This window comes from Meriones unguiculatus, chromosome 6 (genome assembly GCF_030254825.1).
Source record: "Meriones unguiculatus strain TT.TT164.6M chromosome 6, Bangor_MerUng_6.1, whole genome shotgun sequence".
In the NCBI taxonomy this organism is placed as follows: Eukaryota; Metazoa; Chordata; class Mammalia; order Rodentia; family Muridae; genus Meriones; species Meriones unguiculatus.
Genome location: NC_083354.1, coordinates 75330888 through 75346743, shown reverse-complemented (window position 1 = coordinate 75346743; position 15856 = coordinate 75330888). Strand labels below are relative to the sequence as shown.

Genomic DNA, 15856 nt, shown 5'->3' with positions numbered 1-15856 from the left:
GGCTGCACTTGAACTCACAGAGATCCACCTGCCTGTGCCACCTGAGTGCTGGGATTACAGGCATGCACCACCACCACCTGGATAAAGCTAGAATTTTTATAATAAATTATAAGGTTTCATTACTCTTGCATTTTAAAGTTTAGAGACATAGAAGGCCAACAGCCCTATGAGGACAAAATATTTGCAGTATTTGGTTAATGTTTATTTTATTCTCTTTTGAACTAAAAGTCTCAGGAAGGGCTGGAGAGATCGCTCAGCGGTTATGAGCACTCGCTGGTGCTGGTGCTTCAGAAGACCCGAGTTCGAATCCCACTGCCCACATGGGAACTCAACTGTCTCAAGCTCCAGTTTCAGGGAATCTGATACCATCTGACTTCCATGGGCACCAGGCACAAACGTGGTTCACACAAGCAGTCACACGCACAAAAGATTAAAATAAAATGAAGTTAAAAAAAAAAAAGATTCAGCAAGACTAGGTTCTAAAAGAGCCAGAAGGCTGGTTCTCTACTATAATGGATGACTGACACTTAAGAAGAGATGAAGAGAAAAGTCAATTCATTTCTCTTTCTCTGCATTGTTCATGTATATCCCATCCCATCCCAAACCCATCTGCTTTCTCCTTGGAGGACTGCAGCTTACTCCGATCTTATGAAGTCATTCCTAATACATTTGCACACAGTCACCATTCATCTTCTAACAACGTCACTAAGTCCTATTCTGAGAAAGTTTTCTATCAGCCAGGTATGGCAACATATGCCTGAAACCCCAGCACAGGCAGGCAGAGGCAGGAAGACAGTGAGCTGTCTACAGCTCAAGGCTGGCCTGAGCGATACTGGTCTTTTTTAATTTTATTTTTATTAATTACAGTTTATTCACTTTGTATCCCAGCGATAGATAGCCCCCTCCTCCCCTTCCTCCCTTTTCTTCTCCTATGCCCCTCCCCCAGTCCAATGATAGGGGAGGTCCTCTTTCCCTTCCATCTGACCCTAGTCTATCAGGTCTCATCAGAACTGGCTACACTGTCTTCCTCTGCTCCCACCTCAAGTGGAAGTGATCAAAGAGCCAGCCCATGAGCTCATGTCAGCGATGGCCCCTGTTCCTAGTACTGGGGTACCTACCCTCTTGGACCACTGAGCTGTCATGGGCTACTTCTGTGCAGGGGTTCTAGGTTATCTCTATGCATGGTCCTTGTTTGGAGTATCAGTCTCAGAAAAGACCCCTGTGCCCAGATTTTTTGGTTCTGTTGCTCTTCTTGTTGAGCTCCTGTTCCCTCCAGGTCTTTCTATTTTCCCCTTCTTTCATAAGATTTCCTGCACTCTGCCCAAAGTTTGGCTATGAGTCTCAGTATCTGCTCTGATACCCTGCTGGGTAGAGTCTTTGGAAATCAATCTGGTGCTTTCTCAGACAATTAGGAATAGTGCTAACTCAAGATTCAGCTATACCACTCCTAGGCATATATCCAAAAGATGCTCAAGTATACAACAAGGACATTTGCTCAACCATGTTCATAGCAGTTTTATTTGTAATGGCCAGAAGCTGGAAACAACCCAGATGTTCCTCAAAAGAGGAATGGATACAGAAATTGTGATACATTTACACAATGGAATACTACTCAGCAATTAAAAACAAGGAAATCATGAAATCTGCAGGCAAATGGTGGGATCTAGAAAAGATCATCCTGAGTGAGGTATCCCAGAAGCAGAAAGACACATATGGTATATGGTATATAATCACTTATAAGTGTATGTTAGACATATAATATAGGATAATCATACTAACATCTGTACACCTAAAGAAGCTCATCAAGAAGGAGGACCCTGGGTAAGTTGCTCAATCTTCATTCAAAAAGGCAAACGGATGAACATCGGAAGAGGGAGAAAATAGGGAACAGGACAGGAGCCTATCTCAGAGGGCCACTATACTGGTCTTGTTTATTTATTTTTATTATGTATACAATGTTCTGCCTGCATGTACACCTGAATGCCAGAAGAGGCATCAGATCTCATTATAGGTGGTTGTGAACCACCATGTGATTGCTGGGATTTGAACTCGAGACCTCTGGAAGAGCAATCAGTGCTCTTAACCTCTGAGCTATCTCTCCAGTCCTATACTGGTCTTATAGAAGACCGGAGTTCAATTTCCACTGCCCACATGGGAGTTGTGGGGGAAAAAGATCTTGCAAAATATAAAATTCCTACAAAGGAATGTATGAAACATACCGTTTAATAAACTATTATATGGTAAACAGCCATGTGGGGAAAAAAAGAGCCTACACCCAAGGGAAGAAACAAAATAGTTATCAACCATGGAATATAGCCGGGAGATAATAAGTAGTTCTAAAACACAGTAAGAACATTAATTAGCTCAGGAATCCGGTGGCCTTTGAGTGAGTCCTGGCTTAGCAGATAACTGGGATTAGTGATGAAACCATTCTCAGATTTAGCCTTCCAGTACCTAAAGGAGGGAAACAATAGCAGTCCATAAGGTTTGTGCAGGCCAAACTCCAGAACTCGCATTGCAGAAGGCGCAGTGCTCCGGGACGGCAGCTGTCATTAATTCTCACTGAGGCTCAGGTGCTGACACGCATCCACTTATGTCTCTTTGTTTTGCCAGACTCCCTCCCAGGAGGATCCTGCTGGTGGCTTACTCACACAGCACAGGTATCCTCTGAGAAGCTGCCCCACAATTTCTTCCACAAATGTGTCCAAGGAAACGGCCTTATGAAGACAGGGCGGCTCCCTTCTTGTTGGGCACAACAGAGGCCTTTCAGGCCAGGCTGGCAGCCACTCCAAACTGAGGTGCCCTTAAACAAATGCTAGACATTGAATTCGTTCCCTAGGCTGGCACGGTGGGGTGGAAATGTTTTAGTCTTCCCGTCTTTTTCCTTATACACCCTGGTACTAGTGATTTAAGCCTGGAAGAGGAATGTGCCAGTTTCATGATGGCAGGTGGCTAGCCAAGAGGTAGATAGTGCCAGGCAGGCATCTTGGGTTTGGGAATATTGATTAGACGTTATTCCATAACAGCTTACGAATGTGTGCTCCATGAGAATGCTTTTAGGAAGATGGTGTACAACAATGTCCTGTCAAATTTAGTAAGAGTCGGTTTGTGCCTCAGAATATAGTATGTTTTAGGGGACATGCTTGTCCAAATTACGGTAGGGTACTAATTTTACTTATTTATTTTTCATGCAAGGCTGAGGCCAGAGGGCCTTATGAATATACTAGCTAGCATCCTGTCACTGAGCTATATCCCTAGCCCTACTTTTCCTTTCTGCAAATTATATTTATTTTGTCTATCTGTGTATGCCCACACTCGTGTCTTGGCCTGTGTGGAAGTCGGAGGCCTGCTTGTGGGAGTTGGTTCGCTCCTTTCACTACATGGGTGCCCGGGCTCCATCTCAGGTTGTCAGGCTTGGTGACAAGTGCCTTACCTCAGATACACAGAAAGTTTCAGGCTATTGGGAGCGCCCTGAAACCCTGCTGTATCCCTGATTTTACTTTTTAGAGAGAGGCTCACTCAGTGCCTAGGCAGGCTTTGAACTTGTGATCACCTTGCCTCAGCCTCCTGAGTAGCTGAAGACAGTACTATTTATTATGATTCCAAATGTGGCAAACGTTTTTACAGTTTATTTTTCTTTAATCTAATTCAAATACTAAGTGGCAACGCTAAGGTCTGAACACAGGTTTTTGTTTGTTTTGTTTTGCTTTGTTTTCTGACAGGGTTTCCTCTGTGTCATTCTGACTGTCCTGGAACTTGATCTGTAGACCAGGCTGTCCGCAAACTCAGAGATCCACCTGCCTCTGCCTCCTGAGTGCTGGGACCACAGGCGCACGCCACTGCCTTGGGGCTGAACACAGGTTTCAAACACCATAATCCAATCCGAGTCCTTAACTGCCCTATAAAAAGGTAGAAAAGTTAGTTTTTTTTTTAAATTTATTTATTTATTTATTATTCATACAGTGTTCTGTCTGCATGTGTGCCTGCAGGTCAGAAGAGGGCACCAGAAAGATGGTTGTAAGCCACCATGTGGTTGCTGGGAATTGAACTCAGGAACTTTGGTAGAACAGCCAATGCTCTTAACCTCTGAGCCATCTCTCCAGCCCGAAAAGTTAGTTCTTAAATCCTTTTTCTAAAAACTATCATTTTATTCTCATGTGTTATGAGTGTTTTGCTTGCATATGTGCCTGTGCGCCACAGCCATACCTGGTGCCCAGAGAGACCAGAAAAGGGCACTGGATGCCCTGGAGTTACAAAAGCCATTATGTGGCTGCTGGGAATCCAGCCTTCGGAAAAGCCGCTAGTGTTCCTAAGCATTGAGCCGTCACTCCAGACCTTGTTAAATCTTGATTTGAAAAAATGAATCTACTTATAGATCCTCTAATAAAAACGTTTACTTTGCAGATGAACGTAATTGAATAATGTTCAGGAGTGGATAATACTACAATACTATGGTGAGCTGTCAAAACGATTGTTGGGTTAAAAAAGGGGGGCTTTGCTACAAATTATGATTCTGTAAGTGATTGAATTGAGCATGGCATCCTTTTTCATCCAACCTGTTTTGCTTTAGTATTGAGGACTGATGTGTTTAAGGCTGGGTTTCCCCTCGAGACACTTTCAGTCATTACTCAGTAAGCACAATATAGGCAGCGTTGAAAATACACAGGTCTAGATCTTTCCATAGTGTAATATTGCTTGAAAAAACTAATCTGAATCAAATGAAAACAGTACATGGTATTTTAAAAGAAAGCATACTGTATTTTAACAGAAAGCTTATGAAGCTGACAGTTTTCACAATGAAAAATCATCAACTATAGCCAATTTCATATAGCTCAACTTATTTTCTTAAATTTTACATTTATAATAAATAGTAACTAGAAGGCAAGCTTTATTAAAATAGGGGTTTTGTCACTGCTGTGACCAGAGGAAGCACTTAGAAAATTAGCTGTGGGCTGGAGATGCAGTTGATTGGTACAGCAAATATAAGGAAAGCTCTTGGGTCATTCTCCATCCCTGAAAGATCAACAGTTGGGACAACTGGGAGGAGAAGGAAGGGGAGAGGACGAAGGGAGGGGAAAGAAGAGGATGACGAAGAGGAGGAAGAAGTCTTTGTGAATGAGTGATGTGGACAAGCAAATCGTCAGGAGGGTGTGGTGCCGCCGTAACCAGCACTTGGAAGATGGAGGCAGTAGGACTGTAGATACATTAGAAGAACTAACTTTCCTTCAAACACAAGGTACCTTTTTGTTTAAGTTTATGGTAGAAATAAGAAAAATAATAGTATATGCATAGTATCATCTTGAAAATGACAAAAAAATTTACTTGAAAGCTTAATCAAGAGTTTTGAAAGTTTATGTCCACACTAAAACTTATGCGTGAATTTTCACAAATAGTATATTCTTTGTAATAGTCCAAAAAGCCAGGCGGTGGTGCCTCACGCCTTTAATCTCCAGCCCCCGTTCCCTCGCCCCAACGTCATAGGTTGTAATACCCATTCATATAAACTGTTCAGAATAGGCAAGTCAAAAGAGACAGAAAAGACATCAATAAGGGGCTGGAGAAATGGTTCAGCAGTTAAGAGCACTGTCGGCTCTTAAGAGGCCCTGAGTTCAATTCCCAGCAACCACATGGTGGCTCGAAACTGGGATCTGATGCCCTCTTCTGGCATGCAGTGTACATGCAGACAGAGACTCATACACATAAAACAAAGAAATCTTTAAAAAAAATACATTAATAAGTCAGGCAGTGGTGGCGCATGCCTTTATTCCTAGAATTTCGGAGGCAGAAGCAGTTGGATCTTTGTGAGGCCAGCCTGGTCTATAAAGTGAGTTCCAGGACAGCCAAGGCTACACAGAGAAACTCTGTGGAGATTAGGGGAGGGAGGGTTAGAAAGAAAAAAACACACTAATATTGTCAGGGGCTGGAAAAAGAAAATGACTACTAATATGTATTGGGCTTCTTTTTGACATGCTGAGAAAGTGTTCTGGAATTAGAACATGGTGGTTATACAACTTTATGACTGGTAAAAAATATTAAATGAGGGCTGGAGAAATGGCTCAGAGGATAAGAGCATTGGCTGGTCTTCCAAAGGTCCTGAGTTTGGTTCCCACAACCACACGGTGGCTCAGAACTATCTATAATGAGATCTGGTGCCCTCTTATGGCCTGCTGGCACACATGCAGGCAGAATACTGTATAAATAATAAATAAATCTTTAAAAAATATTAAATGCACACTTTTTTTAAAAAATATTTTAATTCTTTAATTCCAGCACTTGGGAGGCAGAGGCACTCGGATCTCTGTGAATTCGAGGCCAGCCTGGTTTACAGATAGAGTTCCAGGGCAGCCAAGGCTACTCAGAGAAACCCTGTCTTGAAAAACCAAAGAAATTTTTTAATTGAAAAATTTATTTTAAGCGTGAAGGTTAAGCTGCCTGCATGCACATATATGCACCACTTGTGTGCCACCGAGGACAGAAGTGAGTGTCATACCCCCCAGAGCTGGAGTTCCCGCTGTTTGTGAGCCCCCTGTGGTGTTGGAAATGGAAGAAGGGTTGCGCAGAAGAGCAGCTGCTGATTTTAACCTCTGAGCCATCTCTCCAGCCCCTGTGAGTACACTGTGCAAGGGCAAATTTTTGGTATGTGAACTAAGGATGGAACACTCGGGCTTCGGGCAGGGCAGGGGGACGAGACGGACCCCCAGTCAAACTTTATTTATTTATTTTTAAACAGGTAAAACAACAGCAACAAGCTCCCAGGAGGTCTTCCTCAGAACAGGGCAGCATATATTAGAAGATAATAGACAGGTGTTTACAAGCCAGAGTGTGAGGAAATGTTCCCTTGTTTAATTGTAGTCTGAGTTGGAATGTTTGGAAATTTTAGCAATCTGACAGCTAACATTAAGAGGATTAGCCTGGCTTTCCTACCGGTTAATATTATTTAATCTGCATCATTCAAAAACAACAGTGACATTGAAATAATTATAGCAATGACTTCACGAAAAATTACTAATTAGATTAACCATCTATTAAGGCTGTCACCATTTAAAATTTTACTTCCTGAAGTACTGAATTGTGCCTTCAAAAGTAATGCAACGGAGAGCCACACCTTAATCAAAGGCAGAAACGAGCACATGACAGGACAGAAATTTATTAGCAATGCAGACATTCAGGATTGGAACACAAAAGGAAGCAGGACTTACGAAATTTAAACCCTCACCTTCTTTAGTTAACGAGAACTAAAAATCTCTATATCAGAGTACAATTAATTAAAAATATAACACACGGGCACCCACACGCGCAAGTCTCCAAAGTCACAGGCAGAGTATGAGTAAAATAAATATAGCCACCAGCAGCCAGAACTGTTTCTGTTTTGAGCCAGAAAAGAATACTGAAACGGTTTAAAATCCCTTTGGAGTAGACTCAGTCACAACGCACGCGTGGGAGAGGACCCTTTGGCCTGGTGATTCTCTGCGACCCGCGCACCTACAATCACTCCAGAGGACGGTCTTTTCCTCAATCCACCGATTCGGAAGGGGCTAGTAAGTAGCACTTCCGAAAAATCTCCAGTCTGTCGCTGGAACAAGCATCTGGATGCTGCTTTCCAACTAATATGTCATCAAACCTAGCAGGGAGAGGGCTCAGGCTTTCCTATCGGTTCTCCAGGCACCCTTGGACCCTCCTTCGGAGTAACAAAACAGCTCCCTCCAGACCTCACTCTCCCTCCCCCGGAACCAACGCGCCGCAGGGGCCTCGAAGCAGGCAGATCTCCGAGAACCCCCAAGGAGATCTGGGTCACCCCCTGGCCTCCAGGGTCCTGAGACCCTCCTCTCCGCAGGCCCCCGCCCCCTCCAGGCAAAGCCGGGCGCTGTTCCTTTAACTTGCTCCGGGTGGTGAGCCCGGCCCGGTCCTCCGCCTCCTCCTTCGCCGCTCCCTCCCCCTCCCATCGGAGTTTCAGGTGAATGGGTCACGGAGGGAGGAGGCCGGCCCGGGCACACCTTGTCGCTAGTGCCCACCTCCCTCCCCCTCCTTCTTGAGACAACGGCGGTGTTGTTGAGGGAGAGCGGTCCAGCCTCGGGAGCCACCGGCTAGGGACGCAGCAGGTGGGTCTCCAGCGCACCTCCCCGGGCGGCTTCGGCCAGGAATCGGTGCGCATGCCCGGGGGCGGGGGGTGGGGGAGGCGGAGGACGGCGCCGCGGCTCCGCGGCTGGAAGCTGTCGGCTGGCAGCAGGTGCACCGGCCAGGTGAGCGCTCGGCGTTCCGGTGGCCCAGGTGGGTGCGAGGCAGGTGCGGCGCCGGGGGGTCCCTGAGGGCGCCCCGCCGCGGCTGGAAGGCGAGGCGCGGGGAGGACGCGCGGAGCTAGTTTCGGTGGCAGTTTCGCCCTGGACTTGGGGCTCGCGGAAACCGGAGAAGCGCGGGTTGCCTGAGCGCAGCGCGGGAGGGGGATTTGGGGGGCTCTCTCCTCTCTCTCTCCCGGAGCAGCGGGTGAAACCTTTCCCGCCAGAACTGCTTGAGCGACTTTCTGCTGTTACCGAGGCGGGAGCCTCGTGGGCGGACCCGGCGCTCAGCGCTCAGCTGGGGCGCTGGAGAGCTGTGGGCTTCCCGGGGTCTTGGGTCAGAGGGCTGGGGCAGGGCGACGCAGCCCTACCTACGCCCTTGGGGCCCTCATGGTTTCCGCCCCTTTGGGTAGTTCATCCCGGGAGAGGGGGATCCTGGGGGTCCTCTGCAGTGTCCCCAGAGTCCCTTGGCTGTTTGGGGGCGGGCGCTACGCGCGCCCTTGTTGATTTCGGCTCTCGGAGTTCCTTTCGAGTGAGGCTGGATTTCGAGGGAAGCTGCTCGCCCTGTGGATTCTCATCCGTGACCGCGGACCGCGGACCTGCCCCGGGGCAGAGCCTGGCTCGGCTGCCCTGTGCTGGCCCGCCTGGCTGCTCCCGAGCGCGGAGCTGCAGCGGGGCGCGCGCTCGCGGGGACCCGCAGCCTGCCTCGGCGGTCCACTTTGAAGACCTCCCGGGCCAAGCCCGCCCCGTGGGTCGGGCGGCGAGGGGCCCGCATCCGAGGAAGGACGCGGAGACGAGTGGGTGAGGACCAAAATGGCCCCTGCATCTGGGCGCTGGGGCAACCCTGAGCCCCTTTCCTCCCAGGCGGAGTGACCCAGCAGGAGCGGCGGCGTCCTCGGGCCTGCCCGCGGCTCACCGGGCAAAACGCCACCAGGGGAATTACCTGGGGCGGGGAGGAGGCAGCTTTCCAGGCAGGTTAGTAGTGTGTGGCTCTCGGCGCACAGCAGGTGTGTTGTTGAGATCCCGGGAAAAAGAGAAATGCTTCCCAGTAGGGCGCTTTCTGGTGCTGCTTTCTGTAGTTCGTGGGTTGTTCAGCTACGTAGCCCCGAGTTTTAACAGTAGTTCCTTTGCTCTCTACGTATGAATCTTACGTTTCCACTGGTGGTTTTCTCTTTTTTTTGGTTTTGGCTTTACCTAGTTGTCCGTGCTTCCTTTGTTAGCAATGGGATGGCGAGGTTAGCTAGATTTAAGGGGGATGGGGGGGACACTCTACCTTCTGGGCAGCTTCCAGGCCACCTAGGAAATTAGGGACAGTGCCTTACAGTATGAGCTTCTTTGTTAAAGGTAAATCCCACTAGAATTGTGTCTTAAAGGTTAGGGGGTGTGTAGCACGAGGTTGGACTCAGCACGCATTGAAAACAAACAAACCAACCCAAAACTGCTTCAAAAATGTCTGTCAGGCAGGGCCCAGAAAACTTAAGCCCAGCCATAAGAACTAGTTAACTGTAGGGAATTTCAGATAATACCTGCTACTACGGCTAGCTGAGGCACTTTTCAAACCAACACATCTGTACCACTTCCACATTTAGAATGGAGATTTCTGTGTATCATTTCTGAATTGAGCAATTTTGGACGTCGAGGAATTTAGGGCTCTGCTACCTTACAGCTGAGGTATGTACTCCCAACACCCAAGCAAACCTGTGTTTTAGTTTTTAATCTTTCTTAGTTATTGTTTGGAGACTCTAGGGGGATTCTTTTTTTTTTTTTTTCCTTCCCTGAAGTACTTGTAGTTTGGGATGGGGCCCTTTATTCTCTCTCTGACAAGGTCACACTGTACTGTTGTCTTCTTCCCCTTCTTTTATGTCAGAATTGTAAGCATGGGCTTTTGGTTGACCTCAATTTGACACATTTACTGTTAATTTGTGTGGTTTAAGACATCCACTGCTGGGCTGAAGTCCCAACTCAGTAATATAGAGAACCAGCTTTATTAACCAAGTATTGACGGACCATCTCTTTGTGCTAAGAACTAGCAGAGTGACCAGGCAAGCTGATGGTCAAGACATACATGACCACCTGGGGTGGAGATGGTGAAGCCTGAAGTCAGGGGTGGAGGAAACTTACTGAGTGGTCTGGAGAGCAGCCCTGAGATTACGCATGAGCTGTGAACTGAGCTTGGGGACAGGATCCTCGTTGTGGGGGACAGGGCGGGGAGCATAATGTTTCAGATGGACCTCTGTGAGTTTGAGGTCGGTCTGGTCTGCACAGTCTAGCTGGTCCAGAACAGCTAGAGCTACATAATGACATCCTGCCTCAAGAAAACCTAAGTTTTGGAGGCGGGAGAGCTGGCTCAGTGGATTAAGAGAGTATGCTGGGTTCAGTTCTCAGCAACCATGTCTGGCAGCTCACAACTTCTTGTAATTTTGGGATACTGGGAGATGGCTTAGTGGGTAAAAGCACTCGCCAGCAAGTCTGATGACTTGATTTTGATCAGTGAGCCCCACATGAAGAAAGTAGAATGCCAAAAGTTGTCCTCTGACCTCACGCTCCCAAGACATGAGTGTGAATTAATTATTATAAATGAATTATTATAAATAAAAAGATCCTGTTTGGGAGCTGGGATGTAGCTCAACAGTAGAGGGCTTTATTGGCATCTGCAGTGTCCTAGGTTTAATCCTCAGCAGGGCAAAAAAAGATCCTATTTGGGTTTCTTCATTCTAGAGATAAAGTTTTAAAAAATCTGTTCATATTACTTTATGTGTATGAATGTTTTACCTGGATGCATATATGCACATGCACATGTGTGCCTCTTGGAAACTGAAAGCAGGGTTACTGACGGTTGTGAACCGTTCTGTGGGCGCTGGGAATTGAACCCTGATCTGCAAGAGCCACAAGTGATTTTAACGGTGGAGCCATCTCTCCAGCCCCTAGAGAGAGAGAGAGAGAGACTCTTAATATATGTACTTTAGAATTTATTGTTGTTGTTCTTGTTTGTTTTTGCGACAATATCTCTGTTAACAAAGCTCTGGCTGTCCTGGAAGTTGCTGTGTGGACCAGGCTGGTCTCCAGCTCACAGAGATCCACCTACCTCTGGCTTCCAAGTGCTGGGATTTGAAGCGACACGTAGCTTTAAGAATACCCACCCGCTTAGCTGGGAATGCCTCTGTGTGAAACATTCTGTAAGGATCTGTTGGCTACTTTTCCTCCTTCAGCTACTAACATGGCTGTGTGTCTCTGGCTCTGCTACTCTTTCTGCTTGGCTGATGAAAGTGACCAGTGGGCCCCTTAGGCCATATCCTAGAGGCCTTTTTACCCCTCATTCCCCCCCTCCTTCACTTAGCATATACTCAGAGTGGTGCCTGGCCTTGTCTCTTTAGCTCCTGGCAGTAAAGCTTTGTCACAGACTCTGGGATCTTGAAGTACCATCTCTAAAAATACTAAGTAACTCCTTGCCCAAATGGTTATTTGTTATTCCTGGAGGGGGTGGAGTCAGGTCCTAGGGGAAACTTCCCAACATTGAGATGAAATCTGTTGCTGTGGTTTTGGGTGTTTTGTTCTGTTTTTGTTCTTAACTCTTTCTAGTTAAGACAGTTCTTAAAATGTTTCAGGGCTTTTAGAGTAGTCTAAAAGGACATTAAAAGAGGTCTAGTTCTCCAGAACAAGCATTTCCTGTTTTCCAGTTATTTTCTTAAGACATATTTGTTTGTTTTGGTTTTTTTAAGACCCTGCACTGTCTCCCCGGCTCCTGGATCTGTACCTAGGCTGGAACCTGATGTACACATTCAGGCTTTATTTCTTTGGAATCCAGGGTGGCTGAGCCCGAGCCCCAGCCCTTTTTGCAGCGTTCCTAGATATGAACACTGTTTCTGAGTGCTGTCTAAGATTTAGATAGGCTTTGGTAAAACTCTTATCAAAGGAAATGTACTTTTTTTGCAGGGATGGGGAATGCATCTCTAAGAATGTACACCTGCCAGCTCGGATCCCCTTTATCCTGTATTCCCTCATGGATTATTATAAATTAAGCTGTTTACTCATTTTCCCTGTTTCCTCTACCAACCTTCATCTGTCAGTTTTCAGGGAAGCAAGTGGTGCCAAAACCTCTGGGCTTCAGCAGCAGGTTTACTGTCTTCATTTGATTGGTTCTGGTATTGATTGAGCTCAGGGCCTATGACTGATGGCCCCTGAGCGCTGGCCTTCCTCACCTCTCAGGTAACCACTTTAGAGCATGGCTACGTTTGCTTATTTTCTTTGCTTTCCTTGCCCCATCATGGTTGTTTCCCCCTTTGACGGAGAGATTCATCAGTCATGCAAACCCAGAGAATGTGAGATTTTGAGCTAAGAAGTGGGGCTGACGCAACAACCTCATTATTTCAGACTCATTTTGCTCTTGCAGAGACCTTGCTTGTTCTAGGTGAATTTCTAGCCCTTGGGTTATTAGTTATTCTTTCCAGTGTTGGGTCAGCTGCAAACCTGGACAACCTTGTCTGCGGTTACCACAAGAGACCTCACACCAGGTGAACATAAATGCTCCATTCTTTGTGCTCATTAGATGCTGTTATTTAGCTCCTTGAAGATCTGCCCAATCCTTCCAGTTTGAGCTCCAGATTCCCTGGATCCTTTCTCTGTGCTCGGAAACCTTCAGAAGAGAAGCCACGGTGTGGCAAGAGCTGTTAAAATCTGCTTTCTAAAATCATTTCATAATTTGGAAATCCCTGCTACTGGAGAAAGCAGGACAGCCAAATTCTACCTCTAGGAAACAACACTCAGAAAAGGGGTTTTGTTTGAATTTCTGACAACTAAAGCCGACTCTGGGTTAATTTAGTTTTTAATAACCTATTCCAAGCCTAGAATTTGTGGATCATCATCATCACCCTCCTCCTCCTCTTCTTTTTTGAGTCAGGGTCTCACTATGTAAACTTAGCTGCCCTAAAGCTTCCTATGTAGACCAGGCTGGCTTTAAACTCATAGAGAATTCTCCTGGCTCTGCCTCTGAGTGCCAAGATTAAAGGTGTGGGCCACCACATCTAGCTTGCCTTTTGTAGTTAAAGAAAAAAGAAAAGGTTATGTATTGATGTGTCGGGGTGTGTGCCAGGGTATGTTTGTGGGTACCACATGCACAGGCACCTGAAGAAGCTAGAGAGAGTGTTGGCTCCCTGCAGCTAGAGTTACTGGCACTTGCTGCCTGATGTGAGTGTGGGAACCAGTCCCAGGTCCTCTGCAAGAGCAGTAAGCACTCTGAATTGCTGAGCCATCTCTCTAGCCCCTTGCATTGGTTTTAGAGACATTGTCACACAGAAGCCCAGGTTCAACCCAAACTCCAGGCAGTCCTTCTGCCTCAGCCTCCAAGTGCCAGGCTAATGTAGAGCTAACTGTGTGGCCCACACAGGCCTTGAATTCACCTTCCAGAGGCGAGCCACAGTGACTGGCTTTGGGAATAGTCTTGAGTTGTAGGTATAGAAGGTCTGAGATTCCTTAAGGTCAGTGTCTGTCACTGTTTGACACTCAGTCTCAGAAATAAGGTCTTATATTCAATGTTTAAACATCTTCCTTAATATTCTTTTTCTAAATATTATTTAGGAAACCGAACTTGACTTTTGCCTTTCAAAGCCCCGTTTTGCTTTAAATAGCTCATATATGTATTTCAACATGAGGTAAAGAAACTGACAGTGTGCTAGTTACAGGGCCTGTACACTTACGATTTATACGTGTTTATTGTATAGTTGTAAAGTGGTTTAAAAAAAAAACAAGTAACTGGCAGAAGGTACTCTAGTTGCTTTCTGGCCCATTGCCATCTTTCAGTGTACCCCCAAAACCATTCTCATTAAAAAATTGTTGGGAGGTGGTGGAGCGTGTCTTTAATCCCAGTACTCAGGAGGCAGAGGCAGGTAGATCTCTGAGATTAAGGCCAGCCTGGTCTATAGAGTTCCAGGACAGCCAAGGCTACACAGAGAAACCCTGTCTCTGTGTAAGCAAAAACAAGACAAAACAAAAACACCCCAACAACAACAATAAACCACAGAGTGGAGAAGTTATCCTTCCTGTGTTTGGTATTACTTGGATTTCCATTTTTGGGTTTTATCTGATATACAGAGTTTTATTCTGAGATTTGGAATCAACTATTTGGTGATATGAGAGAATTGCTATGTAGTTTGCATATCATGTTTTAAATGTTTAAACTGATGTTTTAAACTGATTTATGGCTCCTAGTGGAGTAACGTACACTTGGACAGAGTTTATTTGAAAGTGAAAGCCAATTTTGCTTTAATAGACTCAGATCATAGACGTTTCTCAAGTGTCACTTGGAGGTAATACTTGGCTAAATTGTTCTGATAGCTTTTCATTACCTTCAACCTGAAAGCGCATGAGGTTTTGCAGGCAGAACTAGCCACAGCCCAGTCTGATTCATGTAAATGTTTCGCTATTATTTGCAAATATTTGCGCAACATTTACACAGCTATGGTGTGCCAGGTGCCGTTTTAATCAGTGGACGACATGCACAAGCTCCTGTCCGTATGGAGTGGACCTAGTGGATCTAAAGTTCTCCTTCTTGCTAATCAATTACTAGTGCTGCCTGGAGAGAACCTACTGATTCTGTTGTGTACTCTACCTAAGTGACGGGCAGAAAGTTCCGAAAGCTGCTGCCTGAATTTCCTTCGTTCCTTGGTTCCTTCCTGCTTTCATTTTCCTTCTGTATGTACACATACTCGTGTGCACACCACAAGGTGAGCGCGGAGGTCAGAGGACCATTAGCAAGCAGGGCTTGTTTTTCTCTCCTTCATGTAGGTCCTCATCCTTGGTGGCAAGTCCCTTTAGCTGCTTAGCCAGGTCGTATACCCTTTCTTGGCTTTTTCTAGCACTGGCTTTTGTAGAATAAACTTCAGATTTGTTTGTTTGCTTTTGAGACAGGGTTTCCCTGGGTAGTCTTGGCTATCCTGCACTCGCTTTGTAGACCAGGCTGGCCTCGAACTCAAAGAGGTCTTTGAGCCTCTGCTGGGATTATAGGTGTGTGCCACCTTGCCCCTGCTTAAACTTCATGTTTTAGTTCTCACTGATGAGTATTTTTCTAGAAGATCTCTTGAGTGCCATGGAGTCGCCTCGGACCAAGGCAGATCAAGTCCAAATTCACTGCTTCGTGGACATTAACGCCAGCTGTCCACTTCAGGAAAGCCAGCATATTCCAAATGAAATTCACGTAAAACCTCTGATAGTGGAAAGGACGGGAGGTGTCGGTCAGGTGAAATCTCAGGGACTCAGTGGCTGAGGGTGTTTGTCCCCAGTCTTCCTGGTCCTTTCTAGGTTTGTAAAGTGGGTTAGCAAGGTGGTTCTGAACTGGAATTCTCTGCAAAGTACCTGGCACAGGGGTAGGTGCCCAGTGCTGTTCCTCCCTTCTGCTCCTAGCTTCTCCGCCCTGTGTCTCCTTCCTTCCTGGGCTTTGTGCCTGCTGCTCCTGGATGCTCTCTTTTCTGTGTTCTTGGTCCTAACTTTCATACTTTCACAGAATCATAACTGGTTTCCTGTTTCTTACCTGAGTGAGATGGGAACCTGTCACCAGACTTCCAAAGCATTTTGTACTCTCCTAATAGTCT

General features: G+C 46.2%; 1 protein-coding gene across 7 annotated transcripts in view; it reads left to right on the top strand.

Moving 5' to 3' along the window:
* Positions 1-7515: 7515 nt before the first annotated feature.
* Positions 7516-15856, top strand: part of Ocln (occludin) — a 45794-nt gene continuing 37453 nt past the window's right edge. The window contains exon 1 of one of the 7 annotated variants that reach the window (XM_060385634.1): positions 7516-7538. The gene's annotated coding sequence lies outside the window, so the exon portion shown is untranslated. Of the gene's footprint in view, positions 7539-7929; positions 8100-8163; positions 8269-8731; positions 9075-9224; positions 9249-14969; positions 14993-15856 lie in introns of those variants that run through there. The other 6 variants (XM_021664702.2, XM_021664701.2, XM_021664703.2 and 3 more) reach the window with 6 other exon arrangements.